At 39.7% G+C, this 20,601-nt stretch overlaps 1 long non-coding RNA gene across 1 annotated transcript in view; it reads right to left on the reverse strand.

Annotated features, from left to right (window-relative positions):
* Nucleotides 1–20,601, reverse strand: part of LOC308506783 — a 39,342-nt gene that overhangs the window by 11,084 nt on the left and 7,657 nt on the right. The window contains exon 2 of the long non-coding RNA XR_013994773.1: nt 16,205–16,288. This is a non-coding gene — a long non-coding RNA (uncharacterized lncRNA). The remainder of the gene's footprint in view (nt 1–16,204; nt 16,289–20,601) is intronic.

Consider the following 20,601-nt stretch of genomic DNA (forward strand, 5'->3'; position numbering starts at 1 on the left):
GCTTGTCAGTCACCTTGGACACAGCTTGAAAACGCTAAGCTTGTGAGTCATGAGCCAACGTCACTGACCTGAACGACATTTTCCATCAAGTCTCTGATGAAATCAATTCCCAAGACTACAAGACCATCCAACTGAAGTGGGAGTCTGTGGTCGTTGCAAACACGCTGCTTCCCCACCTCAAGCCCCACTGAGGACAATCTGGTGGCCTTTGGGTTGCTCAGTCCCTTGCAATAGTTGGCTCTCATTCGTACATGTCATGTGAACTGAGGACTGAGCACAGTTCTTCACAGTCAGAATTTCTATTTAAACCACAATTTCAACATTGATCTAAAATAGTTCCAAGAGTTTTTCCTTATTATTAAGACTAAAATGAATCAGCACAGACGGTCTGATTTTAAAGGATTTATAAAGCGTTTTGGTGCTCTTCCTGTCTCCTGAGATACTGTCCCATCAGGAGGCAGATACTGACAGGACAGCCGGCCCCTGAGAAGAAGGAGCACTTTCACCCGCCCCAGGGTGGCTACGTGGGCCTCCCGTCCTCCGCCTGCTGAACGAAACTACCCTCCTCGTGGCCAGATCCTCACTCCGCAACACTTGTCACGCTGTCTGCAGCACTCCTCTCCACCCCGCAAGCGCTGGTACCCTCAGTGCTTTGCTGGGACCTTTCCCAGTGTTCTTTCGCTCGTTTTCGTCCTCAGTCCCAAATGATCAAGTGACTGAAAGCTCGGTGACTTGCATCACTCTCTTCAGAGTTAACAAATATTTGTTTCAAGGACAACACGCATTCTTGTTTGATGCACAAAGGGTTTTCAGTCACTGTTTGGGTCACCGTTTTTTCCTTCCTCTTGGACGACCAGCAAGGTCTTTCGATGTACATTCCACAGTGGAGTGCCACCATGAGCCGGGGTTGTGTAGCCAAGTCACCCTTAGAAGAATTACAGCCTTGACTCTTCTGAAGCAATGCACACCAGCCATGCTAACACTGTTTGATGAGCTGGTGTCTGCTGACTCCATCGTAGTATATCAACATTCGATATCTGTTAATTATACAGACTAATAGAATCTTCGAACTGAAGGAACATGAGAAGCAACTACTGTACACGTTTATCCAGCCTCTGCTTGAACTCATTCCATAAAACGTCCATTACCTCGAATAGCAGGTTGTATGAGTCTCAGACCTTTCTATTCTCTAAACTGAGTCAAGTTGAAATCTGCTTATTCCAACTCTTGATGCCACAGAGATTCACGACCTTCCATTTAATGGTCTGTGTTGCAGGGGAAATTGGAAGGGTGGGCTCACTGTATTTGAGGAGTGCTGAGGGCCTTAAAATGTGTTCATTCCTAGTAAACAGTATCCTGCGTTTTCATTTCTGTAAGAATAATATCAGAAACCATACTGTTCACCCTTTTCCGGTTTAATGTTTCACTCTTCATTTTAAGGCTAAGAATCAAATATTTAATATGGAAAGTTAATGCCCAAAGAGAGATGTTAAAGTAAAGCATCCAGAAATATTTCTTGTAAAGTAGAATATTAATTTGCTGGCACTGGTACATAACACTTAATGTAAGATTAAACTTGCTTCTCCAAGATAAGATTAAGTTTGCAGCTTGATATAAAAATTTAAATGTTGCTTAATCCTAGACATTCAAGAATTTCCTAATTGATTTCTTAATGCAGTATAATTTTAACACATAAATTGAATGATTCGACTCCCTTTAGGAAATGTATTACAAGAAAGATGAGAGTTATTTTTTCCTTTAATTGCATTTTCGATGATATTCTAAAAGATGTGAGAAATATTTCTTTTTTATTAAATTCTTACAGAACTTCAGGCCTAAACCATTCCTCTCCTTTAAGCAGCAAGGCAGATTTATAATTATGGCTGCTTTGTTAGTTTTTTATACTTGTTTTGAAAAAGATTATGAGTACAGTCCTAGCACATTTATGTCATTAAGATTGAAGTGTAGGAATATTGTCCTCTTTAGGTAGCAAATTCAGGTCCTAAAAATTATTGAATGCTCGTTAGCATTTTTTTCTCGACATTTGAACTTTAAAAATATGAGTCAAGAAATTCCATAAAAAGAGTCACCAAGACACATTTTGTAAAGTTCACTGCATGCTGTTTGAAAGTTACCACATCCTTCATGGTTGTTTCCACAAAATCCAAGGATATAAAAGAGCTGAGAATCCTAGCACATTTTGCCTAGGTAGGGGATGAATTTCATTGCCATTTTCAGCCATTTATGGACACGAGAGAAAAAGGAGATGTTTTTACTCTTTAAGCATTTATCACTCATTGACATCATGCCAATTTGTTGTAACTTTTATGTTTAACGTAAGCAATTTCTTTATCGTAACACTGTGACTCTAATCCAGACCTCAGAACGGCCGTTTTTGGTAAACTAAGCAAAAATGATGCAGACGCAATTTTTTTTGCAAGCAAAAAAATGAATAAATTTGCATTAGCTGGTTTGCCACCATAAAAGTCCATTTTTGGCAAATATAAAGGAAGTGACTTGAAAAATCAGATTTGAGAATTTTTCCAATATATCACACAGTCATTAATGTCCTGCTTTTAAATATTAAGAACATTTTTTTCTGTATATTCCCACCTTTATTAACATAGTTCATTGTTGGAGATGGTTAATGAGGCAATTGCAAAGGCAAAACCTGGCATTTTGTGTATCCTAAAAAAGAGACTGTCAGTTTTATGTTTTTAGCCACATGTACGCACCAAAAGCAAAACTTAATCAGGCCAATAAAGAAAATGCCATTAAAACTAAAGATTAATATACTATGTAATGGAGCCCCATCATAATAATTTAAGTCCGTTTAAAGGATTTTCATTGTGGGATTAATCATTAGAATATGGCATATATTTGAAGCCTTTACTATTTTAGTTTCAGACCTGAGCTTTCCAATGCTTCTAAAAAGTAAAGTTATAACTCATTTATATGGCTCTCACTCATGGACACGGGAAGAGGGACTCACAGAAGTCTCGTGAGGCACCATATATTGACAAGGGATTCCTCAAGCAGAAGTTTACATGATATGCAGATGTGAGTTAGAAAGGTTTGAGACTAAACTACGGAATTTCACATGAACTTGACTTATTTGAGCAGGTAAATTTGTTGAAGAATTGAAGAATATTTCCCTTTAATGTGTCCAGACCAATTGGGAGTTACCTTTTTCTTGGCTGAATTCTTTTAACCAAATCTAGCCACGGTTTAGATATAAATACAAAGCTAAAGATGCACTTTATCCTCAAGCTAACATCAAGTGAATTTTAATCCTACTTCATTTGCCAAAAAGAATCTCAGTATAAAATTTTTTGTTTTAATGGTCACCATGTAAATTTACTGCTTGATTGTGAATACCTTACTTCCAGGAACACTTTCTTCATAGTGTTCTTCTCTCTGCCTTAAGTTTAGCCATTTTGCCCCGACTATGACCTTTCTTATTTAAGCCTAACTGGCTAACAAATGCAGAGCAAACCTCAAAAGAGGAGCATTGTTTTCACTTGTAAATAACCTTCTTCAGGGATTTTCAATTTGGGCTCTGGGATCCTAGGGGTTCTTTGAAGATGCCTCCCTGGGTTTGGGGTTTGCTGGGCAGAGTAGGTGGGGCCCTGGGGCTCTGGCCAAGCCTCTGCAGCTTCCCTTTTATCTTGTTCTGCTTTCAGGGCCAGAGCTCTAACCACTGACTTGATTTAAAAACATTCACGGATGCTAATAATAATAGTAGCAGCTTTTGTTTATAGAGTGCTTATCATGCGCCAGACCCCGCTTTAAATATTTTCTAACATTAATCCATTAATCCTCAGAAAGAAAACAACCCTATAAGATCAAGCATTTTTATCACCCCTATTTTACAAATCGGAAACCAAGATTTAAGGAGATTAAGTAACTTGCCCAAAGGGCCACAGCTATAAGTGACAGACTTTAGACTCACACCTGGGACTCCATTCCTGTCTCAGTTTAAGTCAGGAGTAGCAAATCCAAGTCAGTGAAGCGCCACCCGGTTCTCCCACCCATGAGGCTGAGCCAGGGCATGGCTAACAACACCACTGCTCACTGACTGCCAGCCCCATGAGGTGCTGTGGGCGTCACCCCTAACCCGTTGGTGTTGGCATTCAGGATGAGACCCATTCACTGCCCCTGATGAGCTATCTGTGACCTCACACTTCTCATCAGGAAGTCTCCCCACATCTAAAAGTGTTGCCACTGGCTTGCTTGGATACTGGTAATAGAAAAACACCAAATTATCATAGAGCCTAGATGTAATGTTTCATGATGGCCCTGTTCTGTGAACGAAAACCCCTCATTCTCACCAATTTCTAATAGAGGGCTTTTGTTTCTGTATTTATATATTTGTAATTTGCGTGCACTTGTAAGTGGACTATTATAAACCCTACAGCCCTCATAATCAGGACAGTTGGGATTGTTAAGCTTCCTCTGCGTGCCTACTAGTCGTTAATGCGCTGAGACCTAACAGTTTACACGTGGGGTACAGGTGGAGAAGGACGGTGGGACCTGTGTCTGGGGTAAGTTTGCCAGTCTCCACATTGTAGAGCAGATAAACTAGTGGTTTGAATAACCCTCACTGTTTCCACCACCAGCGTGCCCTGCCCAGGAATGTCAAAGCCACCTCTGAAAAGGGAACACACATACCCAAACCCCAGCTGATTTTTCAACTGCTTTTGCCAGGAGGTGACCAGTCGTTCCTGGGCTCTGCTCATCCTTACCTAGGAAAGCTGGGTGCAATGAGTTTTTCCAGTTAGGTGCAAGACTTTTTACATGACTCACAGTAGTTCCTGCTTAAGCCACAGCAAAGGGGCCCAAGGCTGTATTTAGGAACTTGCCATGAAACTCTCTGTCAGTAACCGTCAGTTTCCAGTACAGTATATATGGAGGTCTAGTAGCAAGTAATTTATCATTTTCAATACATGAAAAAAATCCCATCTTCTTGTTGTTGCAAGTGCTATTGAAATCTCGGTTTCCTTAAATGGATGGACATCCTTTTGTGAAATTATTTAACACTGAGCGTACACATTAGTGCACAGTATTGAAATGATCTTCGTATGACCATTATCGTGGAACCCATTAAATTCTTGTTCATAAAAATGTTTGACTATGCCTTAAGATGTTCTCTACATTAATAAAAAGTTTCTTCCTAAAAGCTCTTTCTGATGCATTCTTTCCAATTATTTGTAAAATTAGAAATTGCTGGGCATCACCAAGGGGGGAGTATCATGGCAACTGTGTCCAATGCCACCTGGGCAGTGCTACTGAGGAGGGAGTTTAAAGAAGCACCTCTTGCTGATGAGGGTGTTGGAAAGTTGCCTCTTTTCTCCTGGTTCTGCTTTTGTCAGACGAGAGAACAGAATAGCCAATATTGAGTTGTCCTCTTCCTAGCTGATCAGGGCTTGCCAAAAAAGCCAACCAGAGCTATTGATTCAATTACATGAAAGTTTTCATTAGCTTTAGTAGCACACGTGAAGTGAGATAGAAAAGCTAACTGAAGAACTTTGTGATTCTAAGGTAGAATTCCCAGAACTGTAGAAAGGAACATTATAACTGTGACTGGAGATGATATCAGGGTTATAGAATAGTGATGGGTAGCTGTTAAGTTTTGGTTGAAAAGGTTTTGTTATATGTGTTTATTCCAAAAGCTTGTTCCTCTCAACATTTAGTAAAGTCACTTTATTAAAGCATCTAAGCCTAAACATTAAAACTTAAAGTTTTGGTTATCTGAAAAAAACAAACACGCCACTGCCGTTACCTAATGCTACAACATACTAACTGCATGAAGAATATTCCACAGAAATAAAAGGGTCTTCTCAATGTTACCTTACGAACATATATATCATGACAAGTATCATGAGCTAGAAATTAAATGTAATTCTTTTTTCCCCTTAATGATTTAGTGGAATGGTTCTGATCCAGGCTTAATATGAATACTGAAAATGATGCCACTTTAACACCTGAGATTAAAATACTATAAAATCAAAATATCCCCATCTTGTGGATTAATAGAAGGCCATCACATTTTTGGAAACAAAAATTTCTACATAAATAAGAGTCATAGATGAAGTTCTTCCTTAATAACCTCCTGTTAAATTTTTTTAAAAAAACCTTTTAATAAAATTTCTGGCCCATTACTTACTGGATAATTGTCATCAGTATAGTGCTATGATAATAGCACTTGCCATCAAAATGCCATTTATATGGCAAATAAACATACTGAAATAATTCAATAAAACCAGTTTTCAAATATAAATTAAAACGTTCTAAAAAATGGATGATGTTATTATTTTTTAATTGTAATACTCTAAATTGGCCAGCATGAGATGAACTGAGACTAAGGGTCTATTTGGAAGAGGCTGTCTGGAAAGCAATTTGGTAATATGTGTCAAGAGTCATTAAAAATGTTGGTGGCCTCCAAATGCATTCCTAGGAAACTGCCCCACAGCAGAGATGATTTTTATATACGAATGTGTTTCAAAGTGTTATTTATAAGAGAAAAATAAGAAATCGCTTAATTTCCAATAATGTGGGGAAACTAATTATGGTAGATCTCATTATATTAGGTACCCCTTAATAATATTTTGAAAGATAACATATTTCTTGTCTAAATATTGAGAAAAAAGACACAAACTATAATATGCTCCCAATTTTGTATAAAAGGTAAATACACCAAAATATTAACTTCTAGGATAATTGATTACTTTTTGTCCTTTACTGTATTTTCCAAATTTTCTCCACTAAGCAGTTTTTTTTTTATCAGAAGATTATATGATAAAAATTGAGAACCAAAGCATTTAGAAAATATTTCTATTTCATGATTTATGGAAATGGTGCTATTTGGGTAATTAGTTGGTTGATTTCTTCTCCTTTGCTCTATTTCATTTTCTAAATAGGTATAACTTTATTTATTTCCTGATTTTAAGAGTAATAATGCTGTTGGTTTGAAAAATATTTGAAAATATATGAAACTATGAGTAAATAAAAGAGACATGAAAAATTACCCACAATTCCACCACCCAGAGACAGTCATTAACGTTTATTGTATATTCCAAATAATGTTCCTGCATAGATGTCTAGGGCTGGTTTTCAGGGTATACACTGATGAATAACCATATCTATCTGTTACTTACAATGGGCAACTGTGTGGATGGTTTGGTGTCCATGCCCACTGGTGGCAAAATATATTGACTATCACTCTTTTCCGATCTATCAATTGTTTGATCAATTGGTGATCTATTTTTACATTTTTAAAAATGTGACCATATGATGTGTTGTTTTATAATCTGCCCTTTTTTTCATTTAACAATATAGTAACATCTTTTTATGTTAATAAATGTGGGTCTTTAACAACTGCGTTGTATTTATGTGTTTTGACCTTCTCTACTTCAAAGTTATTAAAATAGCCATCTATTTTGCTTTCCAGTTAGGCTTACCTCGAGCTCAACAGTCAACAAACTTTTTCTGTAAAGGGTCAGATAGTAAATATTTTTGGCTTTCTGGGCCATCCGGTCCCTATGACAACTACTCAACTCTGCCCTTGCAATGGGAAAGCAGCCATGGGTGTGGCTATGTTCCACTAAAATTTTATTTATGCACATTGAAATTTGACTTCATAAAATGTTCACGTGTCATGAAAAAAATTTTTCCACCATTAAAAAATGTAAAACCGTTCTCCCTCTTGGCTTGCCAGTCACACAAAAACAGGTGGCGAGTCCGACTTGGGCCGCAGCCTGCTGACTTCTCTAGCTGAATGCTTCCCTTCGAAGCTTTCCTCTCCTGCTGTGAAGTGTATCACTGTCTCACCTAAGTTTCCTTCAGATAGACGCTAACCTTCTTGGAAAATGTTCTTTTGATGGGACAAGAATCCCAAAGGAATAAAACAAAATCATACTTCTGACCTAGCTTTGCTGTTTCCATCACACGTTTTCAATCTTAAGTCCTAAAACTGTCAGGTTCAGAGGTAAGATGAACATCTTTGGTTCTATTTTAGAATCACAACGATTTCACTTTTCCAGAAACTGAACACGTTCACCGAATGCACTGGTATATTTTGTAAATTCCGTTTCTTTCTTTCCTTGTAAAATCTTCCCATTGCTTTTGTACTGAGACAAAACTGACTTGATATTGCAGAAGGAGACCTTGTCTTCTAGAAGCCTCATTATATACACTTCTTTTTTGTAGTTTGTAGTGTTTACGAATTGCTGTTTTTTCTTAATTGACTACCACCAAGGAACACTGAGTTTTACCAGTGACCATTTATTTAGAAATGTTTTGTTTGCCATCACTCTCCCAAGGGCCTAATACACATTATCCCATTTAATCATCATAGAAACCTTGTGTGGTAGGCATTTAGGTCAATTTCACAGATTAAAAATCTATGGGTCAGAAAGGTAAGTAACCTGCTAACCCCGAAGTGCAGGATCAGAATTTAAACCTAGATTTGTGAGCCTCCAAAGACCACAAACGCTCCTGAGCAGTGCTAGCCTGCATCCTGTAATTTATTTGCCACCCGAAGAAGTGTAATTTTTGTTATTCAAGAAAAACCTTGTTAGATTATTTTTATGTGATTGCAAAGGCCTGTCTCTACAGGTCCATATCCCACCCAAAAACAAATCACAAATTGACTGGCAGCATGGTCTGAGGTTCAGAATGAACTCAGCCCAACAATTACATTCAAAAAGCCCCACAATGGATAAAGGTATGTTTTTCTGTGATACAATCCCACATGCAAAACCTTTTTAACACTGTTTTATTTATCTATTATCTAACCTTTTTGCTCTATAGATTTTTACATGTCAATATATAGGCCATTTTTTTAACATGGTCAAACGAATCTTTTTTTTTTTTTTTTTTATGGCTTCTGCCTTTGGTGCCTTGTAGAGAAAGATCTTTCCCAATCCAAAATTATTTTGAAAGTCATCTGTTTTCCTTTCTTATTTCTCTGAAAAGGAAATTAATCTCCAGGCCTACTGTAAGATTGCCTGGCCATTTATTGGGGAGAAATCCATGCCAGAGAACCCAAGTTCAGTATGCTTTAGCCTTGATTTCAGTCCCAACAAGTTAGGTAACAATTTTACTGTCACATTCTCTTCTCCATGACAAGTCTGGATATCTGAAGTTAATGTTCAAATTGAACTTCACTTTGCAACAGACGCAGTTCCCTTTGAAAATGCTTCATGCTTCTAATTGTAGAGAAGCCATGAAGTGTGGAAGAGCATTCCCATTCCTAGAGATTAATCTCGGATTACTGTCTAAATAATTAGCTCACATCTTAAATGATTTTTTAAATGGCCTCGTTAATTTCCCATGAGACAGAAAAAAATTTTTTTTGATGGAGCTAATTTTTTTTATTAGTTTCAGGTGTACGAACCAACGTAGTGATTAGACATTTATATACCTCACAAAGTGATAACCCCAATAAATCTATTACCCATCTGACACTGTACATAGTTATTACAATATTGACTATATTCCCTATGCTCTACTATATAACCCTGTGACTATTTTTTAAATTATTGTTGACATTCATTTTATGTTAGTTTCAGGTATACAGTATAGTTAGACATTTATATAGTTTATGAAGTGATCCCCTCAATAAGTCTCATATCCATCTGACACTACAGTTTTTACAATATAATTGACTATATTCCCCATACTGTACTTTACATCCCTGTGACTATTTTGTAACTACCAATTTGTACTTCTTATCCTCTTCACCTTTCTTACCCAATCCCCAACCCCCTCCCATCTACTTTGTTCTCTGTGTCTATGAGTTATGAGAGAGAAAATTTAATTCAGATCTTGCCTGTTGTATAGCTTTCTGTGCACTTATGACCTACAAAGGGATGGTCCCTAGGTTGCTTTGTAGAGGAAGTGGCTAAAATGTCAATCTCTCCAAAAGATCCATTGAGTTCTTTATCTGTTCTTATAAGTGAGATCTATGCACCACCAAGTGACTTCTACGGTTTGTAGCTGGGAGTTGGCCATCAGCACTTCACAGCATTGTCTTCTTTCTTTCTACATGTTTTGATTCCACAGAGGTACTCTAATACTACAGCCTTCCTCTTCTGGAATACTACTGAGTAGCGTGTGAATTTAATTTCACGTATTAACATGTTAAAATTCTCATCATGTATTTTTCTGATTAGAAACACAAAGCCATCAGATTGCAAAGGTAAGCGAGAAAGAAAGCAGTATACAAAGCTGACAGAGGTTATGAACTTTGTGCAAAAGAAAAAAATACACAGTCACAGAAAAAAAACCAAAAACCCTGGGAAAATGTTTGCAATGGTTATTCCTGAGTAGTGGGATTAAGGGTGATTTTCAGTTTCTTTTTGCTTTTTGTTATTTTCAAATTTTTGACATGAATATACGTTACTTTTACATTAGAAAACAATTATTTAGAAAAGAAAATACAGACCTATTCCCTTTTACTAAAACATTACTTGATAGATTAATAGATATTATGTGATATAATTGCAATAACTTTATTTCTGAGTAAAAAGACAAAAAAAAACACAGAAAAATGTAAAAACTGATTATCAAGCCATTGACTTATTCTATAGTACTGTAGAGAACAGGAGGTGAAGAAAACCCCAGAACACAGGAACAGAAAGGTGATTGACAGATGATAAGACGAGGTTCTGAGGATTGTTTCACATCCTTTTTCTTTATTTTTTTAATGGGAATATTTTTTAGCATGAGAGAAAATTCTTGAAACCCAAAAGATTTCTGTATTTATTATTTAGAAGATTGAATTAACTCTTTGATTACAAGCACTTGTGGTTATAATTTTACCATTTTGAGGAAACTTATTTATTGAGTTAGCATGGAAAAAAGTGCCCTGAAAGAGTCTCAAATGAAGCTAGTAAAGACTTAACTTAAAAAAAAAAAAAAATCAACATTATGTTTCATTTTGTAATCTTGGTGATGGTTGTATGGGTATTTTCACTTTGTAAGCATTCATCAAACTCTATACTTGAAATTTGTGTATTTTTCTGTATGTATTTCACTTCAATTTAAACTGGTTTACTTGGGAAAAAAACTCACCCCATCTCTGTTTCTTTCTGCAATGCATTAAGACAACTGCTGTGTTTGGTTCCCCGGAACATTTCCTCCATATCCCCCAACTCGGGATCTGGCCAATCATAGTAGCGGCTCTCCTGGGCTCAGTGATTGGCGGGTATGCTTCTCAAGCAGGGCCAATCAGTGCCCTTCCTTGGGACCCTCTGCAGGTTATGGGGAAGGACTCCAGGTGGTCATTCATGGTGGAGTTGGTATTGGTGTGTTAATCCCGGTATATAATTTAGAAATACAGTCTGCTATAGTATGTGTGGGTTGTGGGTATGATCAGGACATCTGATCTACCTGCCTCTAACTTGGAGCAAAACTAGATGGTTTTCAAGTATGGAGACAGGACTGGTGTATTTTAATATTTCCCTGGATTCTTCTCCGCCTCCTTTTTTTGTATTCAGCTAGTTACACATTTAACCAGAGAGTCAGGAAGTTATTCCTCCCTATCTCAATCCCTCCTCTGAGCACGCTGTGGGGTAGGAAGGAAAGCCGACAGCCTTTCATATCCTCAAGTTACCATGCTTATTTTCTTGGTTAAAATACCAGGTTCTTTCACCTGAGGATAACGAAAATGTTCTCTATAACCCCTCTTGTTTTGTGGGACCTATGTGAGAGAATGAGTTTTACAAAGAAAAAAGAGCAAGATTTAAAAAAAAAGGAAAAAAAGTAGTTCCTACCGCTCCAATGTCAAGCACTCAAACAAAAATACTATTATCTATATGTCATTTGTGTTTGTAGAATCACTTGCTTTAGGCAGAACGGAATTAAGTAACAGGTCTGAGCCAATTCTGAAGCCTTAGTCCCTCCAACCCAGCCTTTAACCTTTTCTGAAGCTCTGCTTTCTAACCTTTTAATCCTCTCCTTAACGTACTACTGATCCTCAACCTGGGAATGGTTTATGAAAGGGGCCCACTGGGCAGGACTGCTGGGCCGTTCGTTGCTCTACCTGTGGGGCTGGAAACAGACTAATCCACCTACGGTATGTCATTCTTTTGTGCTTTTCTGAATTTAAAAAATACATCAAACAGCACACTATGGACTCAGTTCTGATTCCCTGGCCAAAGGGAAGAAAAAAGGAGTCAGAAAAAAAGATAATAGATACAGTGCTATGTGTGTCTAATTTTATTTATCTCAATTGTAGTTAATATTATTTTTTCCTATACATAGCATCCTATCTGATCTTGGACAAAGTATTCATAAATGTCATAGGCTTTATTCAGATTTATCCTGTTGTGGTAGCTTGAATAAATAAAAGTGAAGAATGTTTTGTTGATAGATTGTACATTTGCTAGTTCCAGGGAAAAGTACTTTACATCATGTCTATTAATAAATGTTTTATGTAAATATTTAAACACCAAAATACATGATACATATATGTAAAAGCATACTCAAAATTTGAAATTCCTTAAAAATTAAGAATTGTGTTGATTCATATATATGTCTCCAAGCATTAAACATTTAACTCTATAACTAAAATATGAGTGACTTCATTTCTGGCTTTTCTATACTCTGTATATCTTTCTAATATCTGCACATCTAACACTCCAGGGATGGGGTCCAAATAATTCTCTGTACATGTAAATGCATTTCCCCCAAAATCATTAGGAATGAATGCCATGAATAATTTGAAAGGGCATCAGAAATTATTCAGTCCACATAAACCTTAAAGCTTCTAAATATAAAAAGCCATCATAAAAAATAAAAAGACAAACAAAAATTGCAAATTATGGCAGATAAAAATTTACCCTTCTTTGTGTATAAAGAATTCTCATAAAACAGTCAAGAAAATCCAAATAGACTAATAGAAACATGGGTGTGGGCCATAAACTGACAATTCACGAAAGAAGAAACACAAACGGCCGATAAAATGCGTGAAAAAGATCCAACTAAATGAGTGATTACCAGCATTGCTACATAACAACAAAGGGATGCCTATTTTCACATAAAGTCAACAAAACCAAGATTTTTTTTTTTTACTAACCTATGATCTGAAGGATGCTGGGAAACGAGCACTCTCTTATGCTGTCATTGTATGTAAAATGCTGGCAACTGTCAGGAAGGCAATTGACCACACGCCTCAAATGCATACCTTTGGCCAAGGAATGCGGCATCTAGGAATCCCTTCTGAATAATGAGATTAATTCAAGGATGTGTGTACAGATACTGATCACAGCATTGTACACAACTGTAAAAACTAAAACCCTCAACGTCCACTAATGACAGATAAAGAAAACCAAGGCTGGGTAGTTAAGCAAATTTTCCAAACTCACAGCAAACAAAGTGCAGGACTGAATTCAAACCCAGGCCTGTGCCTCCAGCGCTCCTCTCGATGCCCCTTAAGCCAGTGACTTTTCCCTGGTCTTTCCTGGTACTTTGTTAACGTGCCTCCCAGATTCTGGAATGACTGGTTTGTTTCTGTTTTCTTCTGAGCTCAGTATTGTTAGGCCGTGGCTTCCCGTCCTCCCGGTGGTCCAGCCTCAGTGCTCTGGGCTGCAAGTAAGACCTCTCGGGGGGCGCGGGGGGCGCCGAGTGGGGTAACCCCGCTAACGCACAGCCGTGGGCGCCCCCCATCACGTTGGACTCGGCGCCCTCTGCACCAGCGTGGGCAGCCTCTGCCTCCCTGGACCGCTCAGCAGAGGCCCGGGGTGGGCAGCCGGCAGGACCCAGCCGTGACCCGGCGCTGGGTCACCCGGACGGTGCTCCTCGCGAACACGCAGGGCCCTGGCTCAGACGGGCACCCTCTCCTCCAGGACACAGTGGGTCCGTGCCCCGCCCCGCCGCCCCCGTGTGTATCTTAGCGACAACAGACGGTAATTTCTCACTGCTCTGCTGCTGTCCCTTTGCCAGCCACTGTCCTCCGACGCCGCTGTCCCTGCGCGGAGGGGCCCTGCCTTTCACACCTGAACCTCTCGGGACGGAAGGAGTAGGGAGCGCCCAAGAGGCTCCAGACAAAGGAGGGGGCAGAGGAAACCGGGTCCTGGAGGAGGCGCCCGCAGAGGGACGGGCCTGGGCCTGCGCACGTGCTCCCACGGGCAGGCCCCGCTCCTGCCCACAGCGGAGGCCCCCACGACGTGGGCGCGCACACGCGTGGCGAGGAAGTATCACACAACGGGAGAAGGAATGCATTTCAGGGGCTTGCTGCATCATAGGTCCTTATTATTATTATTAACCTAGAGTGAAAGTATACTCCTCCTTTTCCTTTCACACCTGTCTTCCCCCCCGCCCCCAAAAATAGGACTGCTTCCTCTGGGAAGCCCTTCCCAGCCCGTCCCTCCCTCACCCCCACGAGACCACACGCATCGCGCCTCTCTGCCATGTGGCCACTCGCGTTGCGTTAGGCTGCGTGGTGTGCTGCCCCGTTTTTGCGCTGTGATGTGTAGCTGCGTGTCAGCATTCCCCCTCAGGGTGAGCTCCTGAAATGCCAGGGCCTAGGCTTCATCCGTGTTCGCCTCTTCAGGGCAAGCCCAGCCCCTGGCGCTCGGGAAATGTGTGTTAAATGAATACTGGATACACTGAGTCACCAAAAGGGCAAGTCTGAACGCTGCATGCCTGCATGTGAGAAGGCCATCCATCAACACAGTAGATGCGCGGCTATTGTCACGTGCTCCGGTGTCCCAAAGCTGCCTCTTTTGTATTGTCTTTCAGAGATGTCACCGTCTTCCTTACTGCATCCCAATTCTTAGCAAGTTTCCTTACGTACAATATCTGAAGCGGCAACTTGCCCCAATTTTGTCAGCTCTGTCACATCTTCCAAGGAGAGCATTTTTTGTTACGTGTTGGAAACCTAATACATGCTTAGCTAACATTTACTGAGCCCTCGCGATTCATTTATTCACAGATAGGTATGGAGTCTCTCCTCTCTACAAAACTCTGCTCTGTGTCTGGCTCATGCGTTGGATGTTTTCTACATATATCGTCTCATTAAATCACATGTGAAGATTAATTTTCCAATTGTTGGGGCGTACTTCAACTTCCAGAACTGGGGAACATTTCTAATTTGCATTAATCTCTTTTACTCTATTTTGAGTGTCAAAAGAGACCATCAAATTATCACTAACTATGTATGCCAAAGCCCCCGATGTAAAATTTACCAAGTTCCTTGTCTGGCTCACAGCTCTTCCTTATTGAGCACTGAGTAGGCTCTCATAAACACTGCATTCTGGCCCCAGGGGTGCACCCAGCTCCACCTGTTTACGGGGTGAGATGCCCGACTGATGTAAGACCATCACAGCCCCTGTGTGCCTGGGCTCTTGCAACTATCATTATTATTAGGTGACAAAGACGTGGCACAGAACGCTGAAACACTTGATTTGATCTGTAATCCCTCATGGAATCTCGGGACTAGTGAGGAGTAATGAAGAGAGAGCTGATCTAATTTTTCTACTCATACAGAATTTTAAAAAACATATACAATGAAGTACAGTTTTAATGTGGTAAAAAAGACAACATGAACTTTACCATCTTAATCATGTTTAACTATTCAGTTCACCCGTGTTAAACATATTCACACTATTGTGAAACAGATCTCCAGAACTTTCTCATCTTGCCAGTGTGAAACCCTGCACCCATTAAACAGCACCTCTACTTTTCTCCCTCCCTGAAATACTTTTATGGGGATTTCGTATACAAAGCTCATTGAATTCAATCCCTTTTCTTGCACTGGTCCTCCTAAAGCACAAGAAGAAAACTGCAAAACGCCCCCCAGATTGCTGTCTGTGTTTCCCTCCGAGTCATGCTATCCATCTGTACAATCCAGAGGCTATCAGAGAGCTCCCTGAGCAGCTCTGGGCCTTCAACAGACACTGTGACCCCAAGTGGTGCCAGGGAGTTGGAACACCTTCGGCTTGTTTGTGTGCTTTGGAAGAACTTCTAGAAACGTGTTCTAGGAGATAAAAGGGTGTCAGGGCTGTAGGCTCAGGTCCTGCCCTGCAGGGCTGGCATTCTCTCCTTCACATCGCAGACTATAATCGCGTGGCCTGCACTTAAATAGCTCCAGTGACAGACATCTCGCCACACCTGAGGTCACCGTTCAGCCCTCCTCTTCCCTTTATGATTAATTACTACAGGTTTTGAGAAAACGTCACAAAACTTATGTCTTACCTACCTGAAAGTATTTGCAGTTACCTCGTCTGGTCTGGTTCTGTTTCTTGACTGCTTCAGGCTTTCTTTCTTTCCTCCTAAACGCAATCTGGATTTGGGAAATACGAAAAGAAGATGTTTTTAATAAACAGAGTGTTGGTATGTGGCGGCTGAGCCTTCCACATCAGCCCAGGTCATCCACGCATTCCCCAGTCAGCAGTCCAGAGAACAGCTGGATGTGGGATGCAGCCTGGGGGCTGGGGCCCTACTGGGAACCACCTTCACTTGTTTGGTTTGGTCTTTTGTCTGCTCAAAACCTCTGATGTCCCCCTGCTTCCCGCCTTCGTCCACAAGGTTCAGGTACAGCTAACCCACCTGCCTTTGTGGGCAAGCATGTCATCCCGACCAAGGCGATGACAGAAGCCACCACATCACCCCCTCGTCTCTGGCTAGGACTCTGGGAATGGTCTCCTGCTGGGCCTGGGTGTCCAGAGCAAGACCCAATGGTGGGTGCTCTAACGTAACTTTCAACTACAGAGTTACATGGTCAAAGAGACTCAAAGTAAGCAGATCACAATGGAGGCCTTCAGCTCAATCTGACAGGAAGGATAGCTAGGAAATTAGATATATTAAAGAATATGAAAATAAAGTGAGAATTCATTAAGAAACTGCTAATGAATTCAGAAATGTAAAGGCAGACCCAACCCTCTGAACAGTTTAGAGAATTGAGAATCAAGTAAAAATATTCCTAAACTATATAAAATGTCATATATATCTGCAACATATTGAAACTTTATGTTTTGACAAATATTAATAAGTAATGCATGCTGTTTCCACACTGAGCTCTGTATAGTGTGTTTTTCCAACATTGACACATTAATATATTCTATACAGACAGTTGATTTATCCATCTCCTATTTCAAAAAGTATTTCCACAGATTTCGAAGTGAACTGTGCCTTTGAGTTGAAGATTAACTTGCTTAGAAGACTGGGCTGCCCAAAATAAAAGATGACAAAAATAATAAAGAAATAAGCAGCTCAAATGTTGCTGATCGTCACAATAACCTCATTTCTCTCATGGTTATCTGACTTTTAAAACTCCAAAAACTATCCTGCACAGGAGACTATGGCAGGAGCTTTCAATTTTTTACCCTGACACACATAATAAATATTAATATTTAAATGGAAATACAAAACAGGTATGTGTGTGTGTGTGTGTGTGTGTGTGTGTATATATATATATACAATTATACATATAACTGAAAATTTTATGAAATGTTGCTTTTCTTTACCACCTGCAACTGATATTTTCTTTTCCATTCTATTCCATCCTATTCTCTTCCTGTATCTGTTCTGTTCTATTGTATTTCATTTTAAAATGTCAACTGTGGCTCACAAAGTTGATTTCACAATTTACTAACTGATCTTAACAAGTTGTTTGAAAAACATTGCTCTCCTCTAGGGCACAGAAAGGATGAAAACTAGATATGTCTTCTCTCCTTCCCAGCCCCAAGAATTCTGTCCCTCTACGTCAGATTCACTTTCCACACTTCTTTTCATTCATGCACACATTCCTCCATTTATTAGAAGAGTATCTAGGAAGCCCCTGCCGTGAGTTGGGCACTTGGCTGGTTATTGGGAGTACAGTGGTGGGCAGGACAGGTTCCAGAGCTTACGGGACTAATCAACGCTATGGCAACTGGAGTTAGGAGAGATCTAAGCCCCATGGGGGGCAGTGGTGGAGTGGAGAAGGAGGTGGAATGTGCTCTTATATTATGGCACTGGGGGCATCATTTACTCAAGTTCCCTGGTGGTAACAATGAGTGCAGTTTTCTGAAAGGAGGACATTATACTTGGTTCTGCCAATACAAAGACGAACAAACAGCATCTCCGCACTGCTGCTAGTCTGACAGTGTGGGGTGGGCAACACATAAATGATTACGACGCAATACAATAATGCAACGGACCAACATAACCATTTTTTGAGTTCCACAAAGTTAAGGGATAGTTAAAAAGAGAGGAAATGGAGACTGCAAGTAGAAGATGAGACGACAGATGAGGGCAAACACTGGAGAAGGAGCTTGGTTGTGGGGAGATATTTTCTAGGACAGGAAGAGTTTGGTATATTTTTCACAGGTTGAGGAACTCATGGAGAGGCAAAGACAGGGCACGATTAACCGATGCAGTAAGGTGTTGGTGGATTTGGGGGTGGGAATGTACAGAGGTGGAGGGATTCACCTGGGATGAAGTAACTAGCATGGTGACCACTATATGGATAAAACGGAGGAATAATAGTCAAAGCCTGCGATAGTATTAAAATTATTACGAAGAGTGAAAATATTATTTGATGCGGTGGGAATTTTGTCATTAGCTACCTTTTCTCATTTTCTTAAATGATATATAGATAGTGTTTTGTTCTGAAACTAGTCCTTAAGTTATAAGTCTTCTCGCCTCCTGCCTTTATTTCATGGATTGCTTTGGGCCTGCCAAAATGACCTCCTCTTTCACTCCATGGCTCTTTATTTTTCATTTTGTACTTGAAGAATAACATACATGTAGTAAAGCACAGGAAACAACAAGTGTAGGGCTTAGCGAATTTTCATCAAGTGAGCACAGCTGTGTGTAACTTACACCACTTTTAAGAAATGACATTGCCAGCGCCCCTGAAGTCCGCCATCCCCAAGGATTCCTACCAATCACTCTCTCTCCATCCAAGAGTAACCATAATCCTGACTTCTAACAAGGGGTACATTTTTCAACAAGAAAATAATCTAAGCTCTCCAACAGATAAATCCACATGCAAGAAGGTATTTCTTTAGAAGTTAACCAAATAAGGACACTATTTCCAACCTGTTCTCAACTGTTTACCCAAAATGTTTCCCTCACTGCTATATTGTTTGCCTAGTTGGAGTAAAAGTGGAATGAAGAAGAGGCCAATCAGAGGCTTTTTTTCTGAAGACTCCCCTTAGAAAACAAATACTTTGAAATGAAATGGGGAGAATTAAAACAAAATGTGAACCACCTATTTATATAGTGAGTAACCTGTCTCTGGCTATCTTATGCATGTGATGCATTGGTATCTCTTTCAAAACCAAAATATGTTTTCGTGTTGCTTACTAAATGAAATTCTGCAAACTACAGAAAAGTCGAAACAATCCACGGTCCATCACCCAGAGAGATACCACTGTCTGTAATAGTGAAACATGGGAAACATTTAAATATCTGTAAGTAGGGAATGGTTAGATTACGGTACATACACAGAGATACCCTAAATGTATGCCTTAGAAAGAATAACAGAGCTACATGACCTGACATGGGAAATATCCACCATCCATCTGTAAGTGAAAAAGTCTCAGAGCTCTCTGCATCAAGTTATCACATTTATGTTAAAAATTCATAGATGAAAAAGGATTTAGATGTATTTTTCTATCCAAAAACATCTTTTTTGGTCTCCCATGGACATGACTTAATCTTTTCTTAGGAGTCATTACAGAACACTTTATACTCGAGAGACAGTGTTATTTGAGAATAATGTAACCACCTCAGTCAATGCACTTGCGATGATGCCATATGACTATTTATTCATTTGGTCAATGCATATTTATTGGTAAATAATGGTCTAGAAACCAGTACTCAAGTGTCTTGTGGAAATGTCAGGTATTTAAAGTTATGACATTTATAACATTTCCTATTATGTGCCAATCCATTTTTATCATATTATTCTCTTTCATGAGCTATTAAAGCATCACTAAGTATGATTCATTCAGATACATGATATGAGAAGCTAAAGTCAAGATGGAATCAGAATCATCCAAGCTCAGGACCGTTTCTTTCCAATGGCCATGAGGTTGGCATCCTCATTAGACATGTAGCTTTTGAGGTGTCCTGTCCCCACCACTGTAAGTGATCGCCTCCTGCCCCTTTTCTTACTGCACATTTTAAGAGCCGGCATGAAGGGTCTGCCTCTGCGAAGACACCTACGTTTCACTCAGGTAGAAGGCGACGCAGTTTTCTGTTCACATACATAGCAATACTTCTCTGCATGATTTCATTTTTCAAATATAATTGTAATGACTTACTTCAGGGTCTCTCCCAATGGACGATACACCATTGAAAGGCAAGGACAATGCCTCACTCCTCTTTAGAACCCTAACCCCTGGCATAGAGCCCAGTACACCCCAGGACTGTCCTTGAGGTACTACCATGTTTACATAAGGGGGTAACTTCTAAGTATTTCAAAAGCAGATCTTTTTTAAAAAGAACACTTCATTCTGAACAATTTATTTAGCAACTGTGGGAGATCTTATTTTCCAAAGATGGCCACCCCAATATATCCCATCCGATGAGAGGTGACCTTCCCTAATCGAGTAGTGCGGCTTATGTCCCCTCCTCTTGAACCTGCGCAGACCTCTGTGACCACCT

The sequence above is a fragment of the Rhinolophus hipposideros genome (genome assembly GCF_964194185.1).
Source record: "Rhinolophus hipposideros genome assembly, chromosome: 13".
NCBI lineage: Eukaryota > Metazoa > Chordata > Mammalia > Chiroptera > Rhinolophidae > Rhinolophus > Rhinolophus hipposideros.